General features: G+C 37.2%; 2 non-coding genes and 1 pseudogene across 2 annotated transcripts; all 3 read left to right on the forward strand.

The window, feature by feature from the left end:
• The first annotated feature begins 7,626 nt into the window (after window positions 1–7,626).
• The window catches only part of LOC122025571, a 55,415-nt pseudogene continuing 41,922 nt past the window's right edge, over window positions 7,627–21,119 (forward strand).
• On the forward strand, window positions 8,788–8,859 carry TRNAC-GCA. Its single transcript has one exon. It is a non-coding gene; the product is annotated as a tRNA-Cys (tRNA).
• Window positions 8,917–8,988, forward strand: TRNAC-GCA. The gene has a single exon. It is a non-coding gene; the product is annotated as a tRNA-Cys (tRNA).

A 21,119-nucleotide genomic window follows, 5' to 3' on the forward strand; every position in this document is an offset into this window, starting at 1 on the left:
AGCAAATCGAGGATGCCGCCGAATCGCAATCGAATGTGTTGTTGCGACATTTCGACGCCGATGCCGTGCGCTAGGCCTACGGCCTCCCACACTTGGAAAATAATCAGCCGCCCATCAAAATTTTATTTGGTCTATTTATCACTCGCGGCCGCCAAGCGACCCACGACCACGATATATCCCACGATATTCTATTGGTCGATCGAGCAGCGATGGTGCATCAGCTCACTTCTTCACTACGGGTGAGAGAAATTATGATATTTTGATGCACTTGTCATTACTCTGTGCGTCAGTGAGTCTATCAGGTATGCAAGCCAATTGATCGCTGTCAGCGGCCGCTATGACGATCCAAGAGGAGAAAGAAAGCTTATGGAAGGATGATCGGCGGCGGGCCTAGGTACTCATGGGCCCGCGAACGCAGGCACGGAGGAACTGGTTGTGTCCCGGAAACGCCCTGATCGACGAGTGTGGCTCACTCCATCCGGCCGACGGCCGACGTGGGCCACAAACTTGTTGATCACTGATCAGCGTACGACGGAGTTGATTGAGTCGCGGTGTAGCGAGCTGGTGCGGCTCCATCTCCTTCCACCTCACCGTCGGCATTCTTGGCTTGATGGCCGCCTAGCTTCACAGCAGCCGCTAGCAAAGGGCTCTGTATCTGTACGTTAGTTCTTCTGTCAAAGCTCGCCCTACATGCGAAAGCTCGCTGCCATCTGGCGCATATTGAGCTTCACTACTACGACATTTATTGTTTCTGTATACTTTGGAATGTTAAGCAATAGCATCTGAACCGCGACGATACATGGCGGCCTAGTATCTGTGGCTTCATTATTAAGGCTATCGTTTGAGGACGGACGGAGATGCTGCTTCATTATTCGTAATATAACACCAATAAGCGCCCGATCTTCTTTGGTACAAACAAGGGCTGTACGTGCATCTCGAATGGTAAGCACTGGATGTCGCTGCTGCGCTGCTTGGTGAACACCACGCCAACTCAGGGCTGGTCCACGCTCGGCCGTCTGTATTCAATAGGGTGGGCTATTGACGAATTCCAATAACATCGTTTTATGAGTAGTCCGGACCAAACACTCTTCCGCCTTTATGTACGTCCAAATGAGCTAGTATTCTCTGACGAGGAGTGGGCGATACATGACATGATAGAGGCTTCGAGCTGTCTTATCTTAGATCTCAAAATGAAGATAAAGATCAGTAGATAAGTGAGGCTCTGGCTCGCCCTTACCCAATCTGAGGTCAGGCTTTCGTACCGAGAGAATTTAGAGTCTCGAATACATTTGGCGGCTGGTCACAGGGTTCGAACTTGGGATCTTGAGCCGATTAGTGTGAAACTTGGTGGCTTTACTTGAATTTTTGAAAAAAGCGGGAGCTCCGGTCGGCGGTTTTAGATGAATACAGGCGAGCGATTATCCAAGCCGGTCAGCTGTTGCACTTCCCTCAGATTTCTTGGGCTATCTTGTAAGGCTTTCACTTTGCTAGATTTGCTTCGATGCCCTTCGGTCACTATGTAACCCAAGAAACACCTCCTCCTTGTCTGCATACAGCAGGTTAACTTGACTCTATATTTCCGTAGCGTTGGAAAGTCTCTTCCATGTCTTCAAAGAGATCGAGTCGGCCGCTCGAGGAATGTCGCTCACGATATTTCCAGATTTCACCGATCACGCTTCTGAACACTTTGTTCATCAATCGTCGCCAATGAATAATGTTGATCTCGCCTGAAGTATTACTTCTATTTTCTTCTTCCCGGATGTGGACCGTTTCTAGTCATTCGATTCTCCCGCTCGAGAGAGCGATGCCGTCGGGAGTATGTTGTTTTCTCCTGGCTCGAGTTTGATCGGCTTCAGAGTTCTCGTCGCCATCGGATGAGGGCGATCGACCACCACTTCGGGAAGCGGGATGAGCAATCAAGGGAAGACTTCGACAATCCCTTGTGTTGTGCGTATTCGTCCGGTGGAAGGAGGCAAACATTGGGGTCTATTTCTTCTTTGAGCGGCTACCTCTTGCGTGGGACCTAGCACGGGGGCGGATTGCCACTCGATCCTCTGGGTGGTTGAGCGTGCGGCTTAGCTGTGCAGAGGAGAGCCCGCTCGGTTGGAGTTTCTTTTTCCGGGTTGGGCTTCCTCCACGTTGATGTATTCATTGGCCCGGTGTAGCATGTTTGTAGTCTCGGGCGCTTCCAAATGAGTGATCGGAAGAAATCCCATCCACTAGGCCTTGTGTGAAGGCATTCATCATGGTCTCCGAGGTGGCCGTTGGAATATCCATGGCCACTTTGTTGAACCGTTGGATGTAGGCTGGAGCGATTCGCGAGCTTCTGTTGATGGCAAATACACTAGTCTTGATCCACTGATAGCCCCATGATGGGACGTTCGGAAGTCTTTGAAGCTTGAGATAGATCCGTCACAATCTCGAAACCACCGGTTGAGCCGATCAGAGAGGGTGAGGAAACCCGACACTTCACCCCATCCGTATTGATGCAGGGTTGCCGTGGTTATCAAACTTGCCCGAATGATCATCCGGATCGGTGGTTCCATTGTATTCGCCTATCGTGGCACGTAATGCTTAGGGCGAGGGTCTCGTGAATAGCCTCGAAAATTGGCGATTTAGCTCGGGAATGCCGCGTCAGGGGCTTTCCTTCGCATCGTCTCGTCTAGGCATTTCATCCAAGAAGATCCCCAATCTCGATTAGTTCTGCGGCTTCATGGGTGTGGAATAGGGCCCGATGGAATCAGCGGTGGCCTATGGTGCTCTCGCGCCACGGATCGCTTGCTGCTTCTTTCCGCGGCCGCTCGTTGCTGCTTTTTGCTCCATAAGCTTGGCCTTCAACTCGATCAGGCGTCGAGTTCCTCCGTGGAAGCGTCACCGTGTTGTCCTCGGCTTCGTCCATTGCTTCCTCTCGGATGCGCGTTCCGGCGGCTCAAATTGATCTCCCGTCAATCAGCGAAAAATCAACGGACGAGGCGCTGGCTCGAAGTCGGACGTGGATCTCCGACCGACGGTCCTCGGCGTCGGCCGAAGGAGGTTCCCGGCGACCTCCGACTCAAGTCGAGTGCAAAGCTCAACAAGAAAGTGAATCCCAGGATGTAGAATGGTACCTCTGCAGGATGAGGCCTTTATAGGTGGGGGCGGGTGCACACATACCGCCGTGTCCTCATCCCATACCCCAAGCAGGGTCTGCTGAGCTTACGACCCATACCGCTAGCCCAAGCCGTCTCGGATGGGACAAGAACCCCCGCCATAAGATTTAGAGTATGGCCCTAAGTAGCACATGCCCGTCGGAGAAAGAGCGTCCTTGTCTTTTTCCCTGGTTCCCGTCATGAGCGTCCCGTGCCTTGACCTACGCCACCGACACATAGTGGGTCTACTTGGGAGATTCTCGGACGTTGCTTTGTAGCCAGATTGTGATACCTCATCTTGACCCTAAGAACATATCATGAGCGTCGGGCGCTGAACTCCCGCTAGCGCTTAGAACGGTCCACGGTAGACGTGTTCGACCAACCCATATCCGGTCGGCCAACTGGCCATTTGACTTCCGCGTGGCGTTGACTCCCCAGAACGGGGGTCCCCTGTTCTTACCGCCGGATCAATCTCCATTTGATTCGTTGCCTATTTCAGTTGTTTGATCGAAAATAATATTGTCAAGTCCTATTTGAGATGAGAATGAAGGAAATTGTGAATCGGGGATTACATGAGATCACTACAACAAAAATGATTTTTCATAGCGCGCAAATTCATTTTCCGCAGCACGCATTGCGCGCTGCACAATTAAAAGCTGTTGAAAGTCATAAATTATCCGCGGCGTGCTTTGTGTGCTACGGAAAATATTTTCCGCAGCGCGCAAACGTATGCTGTTGATGGCTAATTACACTACAAAAAATAATGACAAAAACAACAAATTCAAATTTTCACCATTTAGTGTAGATTAAACCATACAAAATTGTTAAAAGTTATAGTTTTTCATTAAAGACAAAAACTAAAGGTTTAAAACAAGGTATGAAATCTCTGACAAACTAGCAATTTCATAGACAACATTTCATCTTAGAATCTACCTTAATAATATGTCTTCAACAGCTTTAAACTATCTCGACAACGGTGAAAAACCTTGTCTTTTTAGAAAAAAATAAAAAATTAATACACAATTTTCCAATATTATAAATCATTCAAAATATTAAATTTTAAAATAAAATTTAATATACAATTTTCTAACATTCAAAAATAATATTTATAACATTCTGAAGAAATTTCATAAGCAACCAACAAAATTTCATAAGCAACCAACAAAATGATAACACTATTAAAACAAAGGTAGAACAATATAACACAAGATTTTCTACTTAGATGTCGGTGAAGAGGAGGGATTGCAGCTCCTAGTGCTCCTTAATTTGTTAAAGTCTCTTCATTTTTTTAGCTTGTCGGCATTCTTCCCAATACTCTTGCCCAATACTCTTGAGGACACCTAAAAAGAGCAGAATGAAATTATGCAATCCTGTGCACAAGAACTATGTAATTCTAAGTGGTGGATCATGTCTGTCACAAGTTCGCCACTAATTTTTTTGACCATTATGCACAGATTGTAGACAAGCATGAAAATAAGCAGAACCATAAATATAAGCGAATAAAGGATACCTTTCAATCTTCGAAATCTTCTTTTCTGGTTGGCCCGTCTCCTTTTCCTCTCTTCTTTTGTTAACTCTGCATCTTCTTTGATGTTTCCTTTTCCATGAAAAATCTCCTCAGGGGCAAGCATAGCCGCATCTGAGACGGCCAATTGAGCAACCTGCAAAACCATTGTATTTCAGTGACTCGAAACTGTTTTTACCATAAACTAAAAGACAACTCCAAAAGATATTTTTACCTCTTCCATTGCTAGAGCAGGTAAATTTTAGAAGGGAATCATATCACCTCTGAATATGAGGTAGCACAACTAAGAAGGGCTTTCATGTAGTTGGCTTGAATACTAAGAGCTTTGTTGCAATCCTCAACAGCCTGTTCGCACTATCCAAATTGCAGTAAAGAACAAGGTTTGCAGGGTCATACTTGAGTCCTTCCCGTAAGCTAAGCTTGCTTCCATAAATTTTCTTGAGTTAAAGAGTTCATTGCCTAATGCTCGTGCTCGAGATATAGCTCTTGTGTTGTTCAATAATGTATATATCTCCACATTTCTAGGATGAATCTACTTTGCTTTTTGTGAAGACATTTTCAAACCTGAAAATTATTCATTACACATTTTCAATGAACATAAAAATATTGAAAACTACCTTAATATTCAATATAACACTTTAACATTACCTTCCTCGAGTCATGTCCACTTCGACATTGACAGCATACAAGTATGAATTTGCCAGCATACCAAAAAACTTAGTATTTGAGGATGGTGAATTTACACTATCAAGTTTAAACACATTAGATATGACCATATCAGCTTCTTCAAGTTGATGAAGTCAAAGTTACGCTTCACATTTTGAAGCCATTACCTACAATTGTGGGCATTATAAGAATACATTATTGTATTCTCTTATAATAACATTAACATGACATCCAAACTAATGAGATTAAGTGCTAGTATGAGTTTACAAATGATGAAGCATTTGCTCCTTCAGTGAAGGCAGCATCACTCTCCTTAAGGTCACTCTTCCAATCTACAACCTTTCGGGCTTCTGCACACATGTCCAAATGTCTTTCCATTGCTTGAAGCTCCCTAGATTCAACGGAATATAAACTTAACCTAACAAGAGATGTTTCCTAGCATTCTCAACTTAACCTAACCTATTGACCAAAATAAACAGTTTTTTAGAAGAATGTATATTTCAGTATAAGATTTACTCATCAACATCATTTATCACAATGAGTCAAAAGAAAGAATAATGAAATTTAAAAGCTAAAACAAACTAAGCACAAAAAACAACAATTTCTTTTTCTTCTCAAGTTCTTGAGTTCATATAACATGATAAAAAACTTCACGTGTTATTATTTATTTCTCATCACAATATTTGTTGCAGTGTGGTCTACTAATCATATATAGTAAACAAAACAGACACTTGATTGTATGTCTATAATTCAATTAATCATAAGTGCATCCGGAGCAACATTAATATATGGTAATAACAATGTTATTTTTTTTCTTTTCGGCAACACAAGGATATATTTTAATTACTGCAATTAATGGCACTCCAAGGCTATCTACCAATATTGTGAGTTAAAACAGACGAATGTAAGACAAATATATGGGTAGTAATTTGTTTAAAGCTATTCAATCCTTGACAATTCTACAAAAAGATCTCTTTTATAATTTAGAATTGTGATCAAGCAAAATGACTGTAGTAAGGACAAGGGATTGATGTTGCAACTTTGAATAACAAATATAAACAATGCAAAAATCATAAGACAACTCTACCATAAAAAAAAGATGCAACCTTATCAATCAGAATAGAATTTGATAAAATTGAGATAGTTCTTCAATTATACCTATTAATTATGTAATAGAAGTATTCATAAATAAATTACATGTCATAATTAATAACAGCAGTGGGTGACTAGCTCCAAGGAAATGAATCATATGCAATTAAGCAATATCAATATCTCAGCATAACACTAGGACCAGTAGCAATCAATTTGCAAACTTGAATTAGAAAGAATGGAACATTTTTAAAGTGTTATAACCTTATAAGCAACGATGCCAACCTTTGGTGTGCACGCCTGAAAGCAGGATCCAAAACCAATGCCTCTTCACACTCCTTTATATAAAATTGAATTGGTAGTTTAATATGGGAGATGTGCTTATTGGTGGTAAATCTACTGGTATTGCATGCAGACTGATTTATTTCATTCTCATTCTTCCATTCATGTCTTCTATAGCACAATTTAATTACTCAAACATTTATAAAGCCAAGGAGATAGATAAAACAAAACAAAATTGAGCATCATACCTTCTTCAAGGATTTCAGATCTTTGAAGAACACGTCTGAAGAAGAAAATTGATCCTTCATACGTGCACTAGCATGAGCGCAATGACAACAGGCATCAAGACCAACACCCACCATCACAACTATGCCGTGAGAGGAGAAATTGAAAAGGGAAGGGGAACATGTGCCAACTAACAAACAAGGAAAATAGTTAGAAAAAGAGAAGGATGCAGTGCTCGCAACAGATCCTTCGGACGTGCTCCAGCAAGAGCGCTACAAGACCGTGCCATGAGGGGAAGAATTGAAAAGCGGGGAGGGGCAATCGAGGATTAAGACACAAACCTGTGAGAAGATGAATGTCGGGAAAGGAAAGACTGATCACTTTGACTCGGTGCTGCGTGAGGAAAAGGGCAAGCTTCCTACTAGTATATGGAGATGGAAAAGGGCGAGAGTTTCAGAAGAAGATAGCAATGTCGCTATCTTCAGATCCCAAATCAGACAAATCAGTAATAGTTATCTGATTCGTAAAAGAGGCGAAAAAAAACCTGGAAGAGATCTCGCAGGGATGCAAAGAGACGCCTGTGCGGATCAATAAGTGGGTGATCAGCCCATTTCAGCGCGAATCAAACCCAGAGAGAGGAGAAGAGGAAGGCGAGGAGTAGGAGGAGGAGGACGAGAAAGGTCGAGGCTTGAGGAGGAGGAGGCGGAGAAGATGGTTGAAAGTAGAGGCGGCGAGGATGGAGGTGGCGAAGAGGGCGGTGAGGAAGGAGGCGGCGAGGGTGGTGAGGAGGAGGGAGGTGAGAGGCGGTGAGGAGGGAGGCGGCGAAGAAGGCGATGAAGAGGGTGGTGAGGAGGGAGGCGCTAGAGAGGTCAGGAAGTCGAGAGTCAAGAGTAGGGTTTGGGAAAGAGAGAAAAAACAAGGCGTAAAATGGACAAATGACGAAGGAGAAAAAGTGGTGAAAGAAAAAACAATTGCATTTAACAACACTTTAATAGACAACGATTTTTTAAAACCGTTGTCGTAATCTAAAAAAGACATAGACAGCTTTTAAAAAGCTGTTGTCGCTACTTTAAAAACCGTTGTTGTATCCCAAAAAAACATAAATAGACAACGGTTGTTAAAAACCGTTGTCATAGGCCAAAAAAATTACTAAAAGACAACAGTTTTTGTTAAAACCGTTGTTAAAAGGCAAAAAGACAACGGTTTGGTATAAAACCGTTGTCGTTTGAGTGTTGTTGAATGACGTTTTTCTTGTAGTGATAATATTATCCGCAGCATGTGTTGCGCGCTGTAGAAACATCGATGTTTCTTTACATTTATCACTGTTACTTGAATCAACATTAATTCTTTTTGATTCATTTGATTGAATCCCTGGTAATTGAAGCGGATTAATTTCATGAGACGGAGCTTGCATGAAATATTGGTTATTCTGCCAGTATTTCGAGGGACATGTATAAAACGAAGCTCGAGTGTTGCTACTAAAAATTTGGATAACTTTAAAAATTATGATAATATGATGGTGTGTATGGAAAAGATTAGAAATTTTGTAGGTGTTGTGCGGGAAATGGAAATAGAGTTACCTTAACCAATTTCTATGTCAAAGAATCCAGAAATAAATGGTTATTTCTTCTTTGGTTCATCATAAGACTTTTCATTGACATCTAACTGAATTGAAAAGTAGGCTCTCATCTCCTAGTCAAAGAACGATCTAGTTATCCTTTCAAGTGAATAATGCAAATGTTCTAACATACGCTCATTCTAAGCATGAAGTGTAATGGTAGCTATCGTAAAACTAAATGTTTTTTTTACACAACAATATAAAATGTATTAAATATTACAAATATAATAGTTACATTTTTTACATCATCAAAAGGGTCCATAGCTCAGTGGTAGAGCAATTGACTGCAGATCAATAGGTCACCGGTTCGAAGCCGGTTGGGCCCTTTTTTTAAAAAAATAAATATTAGTTTATATTTTTTATTTTATTTAACATCATCAAAAGGGTCCATAGCTCAGTGGTAGAGCAATTGACTGCAGATCAATAGGTCACCGGTTCGAACCCGGTTGGGCCCTTTTTTAAAAACTTTAAAAAAAATTTATATTAATTTATATTTTCGATTTTAGATTCTTAATTCTCATTCTGTTTAATTTTCGTGGTGTAGTTGATTATTACGTTAGTCTAACACACTGAATGAAGGTCTGGTAATGCCAGTTTGTCATATATTCTATTCCTTATATTTTATATTTATAAATAAACATTAATTAAACTTTTAAAAATAATTAATATTAATTTATATTTTAGAAATTAGATTCTTAATTGTTTCTTTCATATGGTTACGTGGTGTAGTTGGTTATTACGTTAGTCTACCATACAAGGTCTCTAGTTCTAAGTGTGGAAGATGCCTAGTTATCATATATTTTATTCCTTATATTAAAAAAAAATTGGAAATTTGAAATGTGCATACCTTCCGCCGTCTCAGACAATTATTCCAATTGCACTCTTTCATCTTTTACCTTATTCTTGCCATCTAGACAATTAATAGGAGTGCATTTTTACTATATATTTTTGCCATTTCAATTTGCAAAGGCAAATTATGTAGAAGGTGAGATGTTGCCTAATTATCATAAAAAGTGATTATGTTCATTAAGGAATTAGGTCAATCATGATAAATTTATATTAATTATTAAAATTTTAAAAATAATTAATATAAATTTATATTTATATTTTTGGTTTTAATTCTCATTTCTCATTCTCTTTAACATGGTGTTGTGGTGTAATTGATTATCACGTTAGTCTAACACATTGAAAGTCTTTGATTCGAGTTTGGGCGACCACAGTTTATCACTTACATTTTATACTAATAATTTTTTTTAAAAAAAATTTGGATTTTAGAATGTGCTTCCTTTGTATATGACATACCTTCCGCCGTCTCAAGTAATCGGCTGACAATTATTCCAATCATATGCACACTTGTAGTAAAAATAATTATCTTCATCCTTTACCTTATTCTAGTAAGTCCGTTCTTCTAACCAATTAGACATCCTTCACAAATAAGTTATGAATCATCACAATGTTAGTGGGAAAGTAATTAATAGGAGTGCATTTTTGCTATCTCTTCATGACCATATTTTGTGTATAAGGTGAGATGTTGTCCTAATTATTAGGGGTGTAAATGAGCCAAGCCGCTCGTGATCTATTCGAAGCTCGATTCGATAAAAGCTCGTTTGAACTCGTTTAGTGAGACTCATTAAGATAAACAAACCAAGCTCAAGCTTCACAATATTCGGCTCGTTAGCTCGTGAACATGTTCGTTAAACTCATGAATCAACTTTTAAATAAAAAAAATAATAGTTTTGATATTGAATTTATAGATTTTACACTCTATTTATAAAAAATATAGACAAATATATTAAATTTATTTATTAGAATAAAATTATAAATTTTAACAAGAATATTATAATTTTTTAAAAATATATAATTTAGTTTTTAATGAATATTTAAATTTATAATTTATATTTATTAAGCTTGTTTAGGCTCGATAAAAGTTCGAATAAGCTCATGAGCCATGAATATATTCGTTAAATAAAGCTCGAGCTCGGCTCGATTATAAACGAGCCAAACTCAAACATCCAAGAGTTCGGCTCGGCTCGGCTCGATTACACCCCTACTAATTATCATGAAAAGTGATTTCGTTCATTTCAGGTATTCTTTACAGCTTGTTATATCAAGGAAGATAAATCATGAGGTAAATTTATATTAATTATTAAACTTTTAAAAATAATTAATATAAATTTATATTTTAATTTATATTTTAGATTCTTAATTCCCATTTCTCATTTATTTTAACATGGCGATGTAGTTGTTTATCATGTCAGTCTAACACACTGAAGGTCTCCGGTTTTAATTCTGGTGATGCCAATTTACTTATATTTATTTTAAAAAATGTTTGGATTTTGGAATGTGCTTCCTTTGTATATGGCATACCTTCCGCCGTCTCAATCATTCGGCTGACAATTATTTCAATGATGCACTCTTGTAATAAAAATAATTACCTTCATCCTTTACCTTATTCTAGTAAGTCCGTTACCTTATTCTAGTAAGTCCGTTCTTCTAACCAATTAGACAACGAAGACATTAATAAGTCATGAATCATCACAATATTAGTGGGAAGATAATTAATATGAGTGCATTTTTGTTATCCATATTTTTGTCCTTTCAACGTTCAATTCACAAAAGGCTCCATGTGTAGAAGGTGAGATGCTACCCATTTTTGTTATCCATATTTTTGTCCTTTCAACAATTTGCAAAAGGCTCCATGTGCACAAGGTGAGATGTTATCCTAATTATCGTAAAAAGTGATTATGTTCATTTCAGGTATTCCTCATAGTTTGTCTCCAGATTATACCAAGAAAGGTAAATCATGGGATAAATTTATATTAATTATTAAAATTTTAAAAATAATTACTATGAATATATATTTTATATTTTAGATTCTTAAATCTAATTTCTAAATTTCTTCAAAATGGTGTCGTGGTGTAGTTGGTTATCACGTTAGTCTAACACACTAATGGTTCAAGTTTGGCCGATGCTAGTTTATTTCTTTTTTTACTTTTTTTTTTAAATGTTTGGATTTTGTAATGTGATTCTTGTAGTAAAAATAATTACCTTCATCCATTACCTTATTCCAGTAAGTCCATTCTTCTAACCAATAAGACATCCCATGAAGACATAAATAAGTCATGAATCATCACAATGTTAATGGGAAGGTAATTAATAGGAGCACATTTTTGCTATCTCTTCATGAACATATTTTTGTCCTTTCAACGGTCAATTTGCAAAAGACTCCATGTGTACAAGGTGAGATGTTGTCCTAATTATCGTAAAAAGTGATTACATTCATTTAAAGTATTCCTCACAGCTTGTCTCCAAGTTATATTAAGGAATGGAAAGCATGGGATAAAGTTATATTAATTATTAAACTTTTAAAAATAATTAATATAAATTTATATTTTATATTTTAGATTCTTAATTCTCATTTTTCATTTTTTTTAATATGGTGTCGTGGTGTAGTTGGTTATCACTTCAGTTTTACACACTGAAGGTCTTCGAGTCTGAGATTCCAGTTTATCTCTCTTTTTATATGGCATACCTTCCGCTATCTTAATCACTCGGCAGACAATTATTCCAATCATATGCACTCTTGTAGTAAAAATAATTACCTTAATCCTTTACCTTATTCTAGTAAGTTCATTCTTTTAACCAATTAGACATCCCACGAAGATGTAAACAAGTCATGAATCATCATAATATTAGTGGGAAGGTAATTAATAGGAGTGCATTTTTGCTATCTCTTCATGACCATATTTTTGTCCTTTCAACCGTCGATTTGCAAAAGGCTCCATGTGTACAGGGTGATATGTTATCCTAATTATCGTAAAAAGTGATTATGTTCATTTAAGGTATTCCTCACCGCTTGTCTCTAGGTTATATCAAGGAAGGTAAATCACGAGAAAAATTTATTTTTATAATTAAATATTTAAAAATAATTAATATAAATTTATATTTTATATTTTAGATTCTTAATTCTCATTTCTCATTCTCTTTAGCATTGTGTCGTGGTTTAGTTGGTTATCACATTGGTCTATTACACATTGATGGTCTCTAGTTCAAATTTAGGTGACACCAGTTTATCTCTTTTTTTACTAATATTTTTTTTGGAAAAAAATGTTTAGATTTTGGTATGTGCTTCCTCTATATATGGCATACCAGTTGACAATTATTCCAATCATATACACTCTCTCTTTTATTACTAATATATTTTTTTTGGAAAAAAATGTTTAGATTTTGGTATGTGTTTCCTCTATATATGGCATACCATTTGACAATTATTCCAATCATATACACTCTTGTAGTAAAAATAATTACCTTCATCCTTTCTCTTTTTTTACTAATATATTTTTTTCGGAAAAAATGTTTAGATTTTGGTACGTGCTTCCTCTATATATGGGATACCAGTTGACAATTATTCTAATCATATACACTCTTATTGTAAAAATAATTACCTTCATCCTTTATCTTATTCTAGTTAGTTTGTTCTTCTAACCAATTAGACATTCCGTGAAGATATATATAAGTCATGAATCATCACAATATTGATGGGAAGGTAATTAATAGGAGTGTATCTTTTCTATCTCTTCATGACCATATTTTTGTCCTTTCTATTAGAGCAACCCTAATGGTCCGTGCGATCATGTATCTTGGTGTTTGGGTAAAGAATTTAAGTTAGGTTTACTCTCGTTATTTGATATGTGTATGTGAGTGTGCAGGTTTGCAGGATACACATATGACTCAACTTAATGGTTTCGGGTCTGGTAAAGAATGGAGCATCCGAGGGACCGTGGATAAGACAGCAAGGACAAGGGCCAAGGGAAGCAACTTCGAGGTATACGCAAAGGATGACATTGAGGATGAGTCACGAGCTTGAATGCATCCGAGGGATGAGAGCTAAAGGAAGTAGGCTTGAAGGCAAGAGGTCAAAGCTGCAAAGAAGAGTTAAGTGAGTCGTGAGGGTCTGAGTGTGAGAGAAATGTACTCGGGAAGAGAAACATTAGGCTTAGAGTTGTACTAGTCGACTGGTATAGGGGCCAGTTGACTAAGGGTGAGTACAGAGAGTTTTTGTGCCCGAACGGTTGGGATCAGTCAACTGGTGTTGGCACCAGTCGATTGGTAAAGAGCCGTTGGAGAGCCATTAGCCAGACACTAGTCTATTGGTGCAAGGACCAGCCGACTGGTAATGGTAAAACATCAGGGTTGTTTCTTCCCAAAACTCTATAAGATGGAGCTTGGGATGACTGGCCATGGTAATGAAATTGAACTTGGTTAAAGTCTAATTAGAGTCTCCAAACTCTCATTGCAATTTGGGTGTTCTTGATCGAGTTGTGGCGAGGTTTCTCTACCGACAAGAAGAATTGTGCTAGTCGGAGTTTCTGGGGACTAATCCATCGATGGATAGAGATCATCCATCTTACGGATAGTCGTGAACTAGGAGCTTAATCTCCGAACCACGTTAAACAACATGTAGTGATTTTCTTTCTTATTCTCGTCTTTAGTTTAACTTTCTGTTTGCTTGTTCTTTCTTATTTCCTTTAGGCTTTAGCTTTCATATTTGTATTTAGTATTAGATTTCCGCTGCACAATTAACAAATACGTAGGAAAGTATCGAGATGGGGGCAATGACTATTCAACCCCCCCTTCTAGCCGGCCACAAGATCCCTAACAATTAGTATTAGAGCCAAGGTTGCACTTCACCGGACTAACCGCCGAGAATAGCAACACTTAAGAAGATGACCGGCTTGATAGAACCGCCGAAGTATGAAGAAGGAAGCCTAGGGGACATCACATTATGGATGATGAAGATGGATGTCTTTTTTGACACGGATTGTGACACCATGATGATGATCAAGGAGCCGTTCGAAGTCCCAAAAGATAAGAAAGGGAAGAAACTCCGACCATGACATTGGATGGAAGAGAAAACCTCATGATCGGAGACAAACTCAAAGGTAATATTAATCTTAATAGATATATTTCCGTCTAATGTGATAAGTGGTGTAGGTGAATATGAGAACTCCCACGATTTATGGAGCAAAGTGAATATGGTTCTAGGAGAAGAACTTAAACCTACACAAGAAGAAGAAGAACCCAAGGAGATGAGTTTAATTGCTCAAGTTGAGGAGGAGCAAATGGAAGTTGAACCATGTTTAACATCTGAAGAGGAGAAGGATGAAAAAAATGTCATCCCTAAGTGTGGATGAGGAAACATCCTCAAGGGTTGAAGAAGAATCCAAGACAAGCGAAGAAGAAGTCTTGGAAGTCAACCTAGTGAGCACCTCCACCGAGGTGAAGTCAAAGGACCACATCATTTGTTTCGGGTGCAATGAGAAGGGACACTACAAGAGTAGGTGTCCATTGGATAAGAAAGAGGTAACTCCTAAACTCAATTCAATTCCTTTAGAATCTAATTTGAGTTGTAGGAAGAAGAAGGAGAAGAAGTACATTAGATGCTTCACGTGTTGTGAGATAGGACACTACCATACAAGATGCCCAAGGGAGGGAGAACTCAAGAAGTTGGAGCATCTAAAGAAATGGAAGAAGAAGAAAAACTCAAGTCGAGGGGGAGCTTCAAGGGTAAGGAGGTATATCCTAACTTGAATGTTAATTCAAATTTAAACTCCTCCATGCATGCTAGAAATAGTTTTCATTATTTACCGATGCAAAATTTTAGCTTTAGATACCATGGTAGGAATACGGTAAATATAGATCATAACCCTAGGAGATCAATTCATGATAACCCTAGACATGTTAAATTCCCATTACCTAAGGGGAAGAAGGTAATGGAGAACCAAGGCATTAATCTCAAGAAGGAGAGATATATGTCTAGAAAAATAAGTAGGTCTAGGAATGTCCAAGGTGGACCTATTGACTCTAGGTTTAGGAACCTAGAAAGAGAAAATCAAGTTTTGAAGGCAAAGCTTGAAAATTTTAAAAAATTCCTTAAGAGATTTAATGTTGGATATAAGGAATTAGGTATGGTGTTGGGTAGCCAAAGACCCAACAATGATAGATTAGGTTTGGGATATCGATCTAGTCCCTCCAAGGCCAAGGAAAGATCATATACTAGGGTGACATATAATATGGCAAGGATGATGTGTCCAAGGTCAAGAAGATAAGGAAATCTTCTAAGGGACATCATTGTGGTTTAGCCTCAATAGATGAGTCACCTAGGATGGTGGCTAAGGTTAATAGCTCTAGGCGAGCTCAAAGAGTAAATTTGGGACCCATGACAAATGGATCTCAAGTGAGTTTTACTTGAGAGTCTAGATTGGGTCATGAAATGTGCCAAGTCATTTTGGAGACGGACTGGAGTCTTAAACCTAGGGAATTGACACAATTGGACTGTGTTTCTTGCATATAAATATGACATTCAGGTTATATTTGCATGATAATTGGTTTTAGATGTATAGATTCCATATAAACCAATGCTAGGGATGCATTGTGGTTTAGTATGAGCAAATACATCAAGCGGAAGTCAAAACTAGGACTTTAGGTCAAGGTTCAATTGAACCATTTAGCTAGTTTTGAATTTTATGTCAATCTTAGGATTGGTGATAGATACATTTTTAAATATATTTTTTCCAAGTAAACATGGGTAAAACAGACCTCTCCATAAAATTTAGAGATTTTTGGATGTCTGTAGATTTTTTGGTGCATTTCTAAAACTAGGTTCAAAATGTTGTCTGGTCTGAAATAAAAGTACCAGTCGACTGATGTAGTTACTAGTCGACTGGTAATAGTATATTTAAAAAATAAAATGCTTCTGTGTGTTGAATTCAATAGAGGCAGTCGACTGATGTTGGAGGAAGTCGACTGATACCAGTCTAATATTATTTTTTAGCATTTGTTTTGACCAGGTCAACTCATGTAGGTGTATGAGATCTATGGGGGATAAATACATGAGTTTAGAGTTAGTTTGATGATCAAGTTCTCGACAATTAAGATATTGTTGGAAACTTTTTAATGTTAGGCAAAGGAGGAGAAGTAAGGTTTAGTTGGAAAAACCTTAAATACCTTTGTGTAGGGGGAGCCTTGTTATAGGTTCTTAAATATCCCTGTGGTAAAATTTCTAGCTCAATGGGGATCTTAGGCATAGGGGGAGTCTTGGGATAGGTTCTAATGTATGTTTTTTTTTTTCCATTCGGCGGTGTAAGCCCAAGTGTGTAGCCTTGGTAAGTCCATTCGGCGGTGTAAGTCCAAGTGTGTTGCCTTGGCAACGTAAGTCCATTTGGCGGTGTAAGTCCAAGTGTGTAGCCTTGGCAATGTAAGTCCATTTGTTATTAGCATTGTTATTTTCTATTCTATTTTTCTTAACTTAAACGTATTGCCAAACATCAAAAAGGGGGAGATTGTTAGAGCAATCCCAATGGTCTGTGTGACCATGTGTTTTGGTGTTTGGAAAAAAGGTTTAAGTTAGGTTTACCCTCATTATTTGATATGTGCATGTGAGTGTGCAGGTTTGCAGGATACACATATGACTTAACTTAATGGCTTCGGGTCCGGTGAAGGATGAAGCATCCGAGGGACCGTGGACAAGGCAGTAAGGACAATGGCCGAGGGAAGTGACTTTTTAGGCATACGGGAAGGATGACATTGGGGATGGGCCGTGAGCTTGAATGTATCCGAGGGACAAGAGCCAAAGGAATTAGGCTTGAAGACAAGAGGTCAAAGCTGCAAAGAAGAGTCAAGTGAGTCGTGAGGGTTCGAGTGCGAGAGAAATGTACTCGGGAAGGGAAACCTTAGGTTTAGGGTTGTACCAGTCGACTGGGGGTGAGAACAAAGAGTTTCTATGTCCGAACGACTGGGATTAGTCGACTGGTGTTGGCACCAGTCGACTTGTAAAGAGCCGTTGGAGAGCCATTAGTCATGCACTAGTCGGCTGGTAACGATAAAATAGCAGGGTTGTTTCTTCCCAAGCTCTATGAGATAGAGCTTGGGATGGCTGGCCATGGTGATGAAATTAAACTTGGTTAAAGTCTAATTAGAGTCTCCAAGCTCTCATTGCAACCCGGGTGATCTTGATCAAGTTGTGGCGAGGTTTCTCCATCGACAAGGAGGATTGTCCTAGCCGGAGTTTCCGGGGACAAATCCACACACGGATAGGGATTGTTCACCTTACGTGCATCCGTGAAGTAGGAGCTTAATCTTCGAACTACGTTAAACAATGTGTAGTGGTTTGCTTTCTTATTCTTGTCTTTAGTTTAACTCTTTGTTTGCTTATTCTTTCTTATTTCCTTTAGTCTTTAGCTTTTATATTTGTATTTAGTATTATATTTCTACTGTGCAACTAACAAATACGTAGAAAAGCATCAAGTTGGGGGAAACAACTATTCAACCCCCCTTCTAGATGACCATAAGATCCCCAACACTTTCAATGGTAAATTTGCAAAAGGCTCCATGTATACAAGGTGAGATGTTTCCCTAATTATCGTAAAAAGTGATTACATTCATTTCAAGTATTCCTCACAGCTTGTCTCCAAGTTATACCAAGGAAGGTAAATCACGGGATAAAGTTATATTAATTATTAAACTTTTAAAAATAATTAATATAAATTAATATTTTATATTTTAGTTTTTTAATTTTCATTTTTTATTCTCTTTAATATTGTGTCATGGTGTACAGATGATTATCACGTCAATCTAACACACTAAAAGTCTTCGGTTCGAGTCCGGGCGATGCTAATTTAATTTTTTAGTATTTTTTTTTAAAAAATGTTTGGATTTTGGAATGTGCTTCCTCTATATATGGCATACCTTCCACCATAACACTTGGCTGACAATTATTCCAATCATATGCATTCTTGTAGTAAAAATAATTACCTTAATCCTTTACCTTATTCTTGTAAGTCCGTTCTTCTAATCAATTAGACATCCCGCAAAAACATAAATAAGTCATGAATCATCACAATGTTTGTGGGAAGGTAATTATCAGGAGTGCATTTTTGCTATCTCTTTATGATCATATTTTTGTCCTTTTAACGGTCAATTTGTAAAAGACTCCATATGTACAAGGTGAGATGTTGCACTCATTATCGCAAAAAGTGATTACGTTCATTTCAAGTATTCCTCACAGCTTGTCTTTAGGTTATATCAAGGAAGGTAAATCATGGGGTAAATTTATTTTAATAATTAAAATTTTAAAATAATTAATATAAATTATATTTTATATTTTAGATTCTTAATTCTCATTTTTCATTTTTCATTCTCTTTAATATGGTGTTGTGGTGTAGTTGGTTATCACATCAGTCTAACACACTAAAGGACTTTGGTTCAATTTTGGGCGATGCTAGTTTATCTTTTTTTAAAAAAAATATTTTGGATTTTGGAATGTGCTTCCTCTATATATGGCATACCTTCCACTGTAACACTCGCCTGACAATTATTCTAATCATATGCACTCTTGTAGTAAAAATAATTACCATCATCCTTTACCATATTTTAGTAAGTTCGTTCTTCTGACCAATTAGACATCCCGCGAAGACGTAAAAAAGTCACGTATCATCACAATGTTAGTGGGAAGGAATTTAATAGGAATGCATTTTTGATTTCTCTTCATGATTATATTTTTGTCCTTCCAACGGTTAATTTGCAAAAGCCTCCATGTCACCATGTGTACAAGGTTAGATGTTGCCCTAATTAACATAAAAAGTGATTACATTCATTTCAAGAATTTCTCACAGCTTGTCTCCAAGTTATATCAAGGAAGATAAGTCACTGGGTAAATTTATATTAATAATTAAACTTTTAAAAATAATTAATATAAATTTATATTTTATATTTTAGATTCTTAATTCTCATTTTTTCATTCTCTTTAATATGGTGTCGTGGTGTAGTTGGTTATCACGTCACTTTAACACATTGAAGGTCATCGGTTTGAGTTTGGGCGACGCTAGTTTATCTCTTTTTTTACTATTTTTTTAAATGTTTAGATTTCGGAATGTGCTTTATCTATATATGGCATACCTTCTACCGTCTTAAACACTCGGCTGACAATTATTCCAATCATATGCACTCTTGCAGTAAAATTAATTACCTTCATCCTTTACTTTATTCTAGTAAGTTCGTTCTTTTAACCAATTAGGCATCCCGCAAAGACGTGAATAAGTCATGAATCATCACAATATTAATGGGAAGGTATTTAATAGGAGTGCATTTTTGCTATCTCTTCTTGACCATATTTTTGTCCTTTCAACGATCAATTGCAAAAGTCTCCATGTGTATAAGGTGAGATATTACCCTAATTATCATAAAAAGTGATTATGTTCATTTCAAGTATTCCTCACAACTTGTCTCTAGGTTATATCAAGAAAGGGAAATCATGGGGTAATGTTATATTAATTATTAAACTTTTAAAAATAATTAATATTAATTTATATTTTATATTTTATATTTTAGATTCTTAATTCTTATTTTTCATTCTCTTTAATATGGTGTTATGGTGTAGTTGGTTATCATGTCAATCTAATACACTGAACACTGAAGGTCTCCAATTTGAGTCCGGGCAACGCCAAATTATCTCTTTTTTATCTATTTTTTTTTACAATTATTCCAATCATATGCACTCTTATAGTAAAAATAATTATCTTCATCCTTTACCTTATTCTAGTAAGTTCATTATTTTAACCAATTAGACATCTCGCGACAACGTAAATAAGTCACGAATCATCACAATGTTAGTGGGAAGGTATTTAATAGGAGTGCATTTTTGATATCTCTTCATGACCATAATCTTGTCCTTTCAACGGTCAATTTGCAAAAGGCTCCATGTGTACAAGGTGAGATGTTGTCCTAATTTTCGTAAAAAGTTATTACATTCATTTTAAGTATTCTCACAGCTTGTCTGCAAGTTATATCAAGGAAGGTAAATCACATGATAAAGTTATATTAATTATTAAACTATTAAAAACAATTAATATAAATTTATATTTTATATTTTACATTCTTAATTCTCATTTTTCATTCTCTTTAATATTGTGTCATAGTGTAGTTGGTTATCATGTCACTCTAACAAACTGAAGGTCTCTGGTTTGAGTTCGGGCGACGCTAGTTTATCTCTTTTTTACTATTATTTTTTTAAAAAAATGTTTAGATTTTGGAATGTACTTCCTCTATATATGGCATACCTTTCACCGTCTTAAACACTCGGCTGACAATTATTCCAATCATATGCACTCTTGTAGTAAAATTAAGTACCTTCATCCTTTACCTTATTCTAGTAAGTTTGTTCTTTTAACCAATTAGACATCCCGCGAAGACATAAATAAGTCATGAATCATCCCAATGTTAGTGGGAAGGTAATTAATAGGAGTATATTTTTGCTATCTCTTCATGACCATATTTTTGTCCTTTCAATGGTCAATTTGCAAAAGGCTCCATGGTTACAAGGTGAGATGTTGCCCTAATTATCGTAAAAAGTGATTACATTCATTTCAAGTATTCCTCACATTTCAAGTATTCCTCACAACTTGTCTTCACGATATATCAAGGAAGGTAAATCACAGGGTAAATTTATTTTAATAAATCAATATTTTAAAATAATTAATATAAATTTATATTTTAGATTCTTAATTCTCATGTTTCATTCTCTTTAATA

The sequence above is a fragment of the Zingiber officinale genome, chromosome 1B (genome assembly GCF_018446385.1).
Source record: "Zingiber officinale cultivar Zhangliang chromosome 1B, Zo_v1.1, whole genome shotgun sequence".
NCBI classification, from domain to species: Eukaryota; Viridiplantae; Streptophyta; class Magnoliopsida; order Zingiberales; family Zingiberaceae; genus Zingiber; species Zingiber officinale.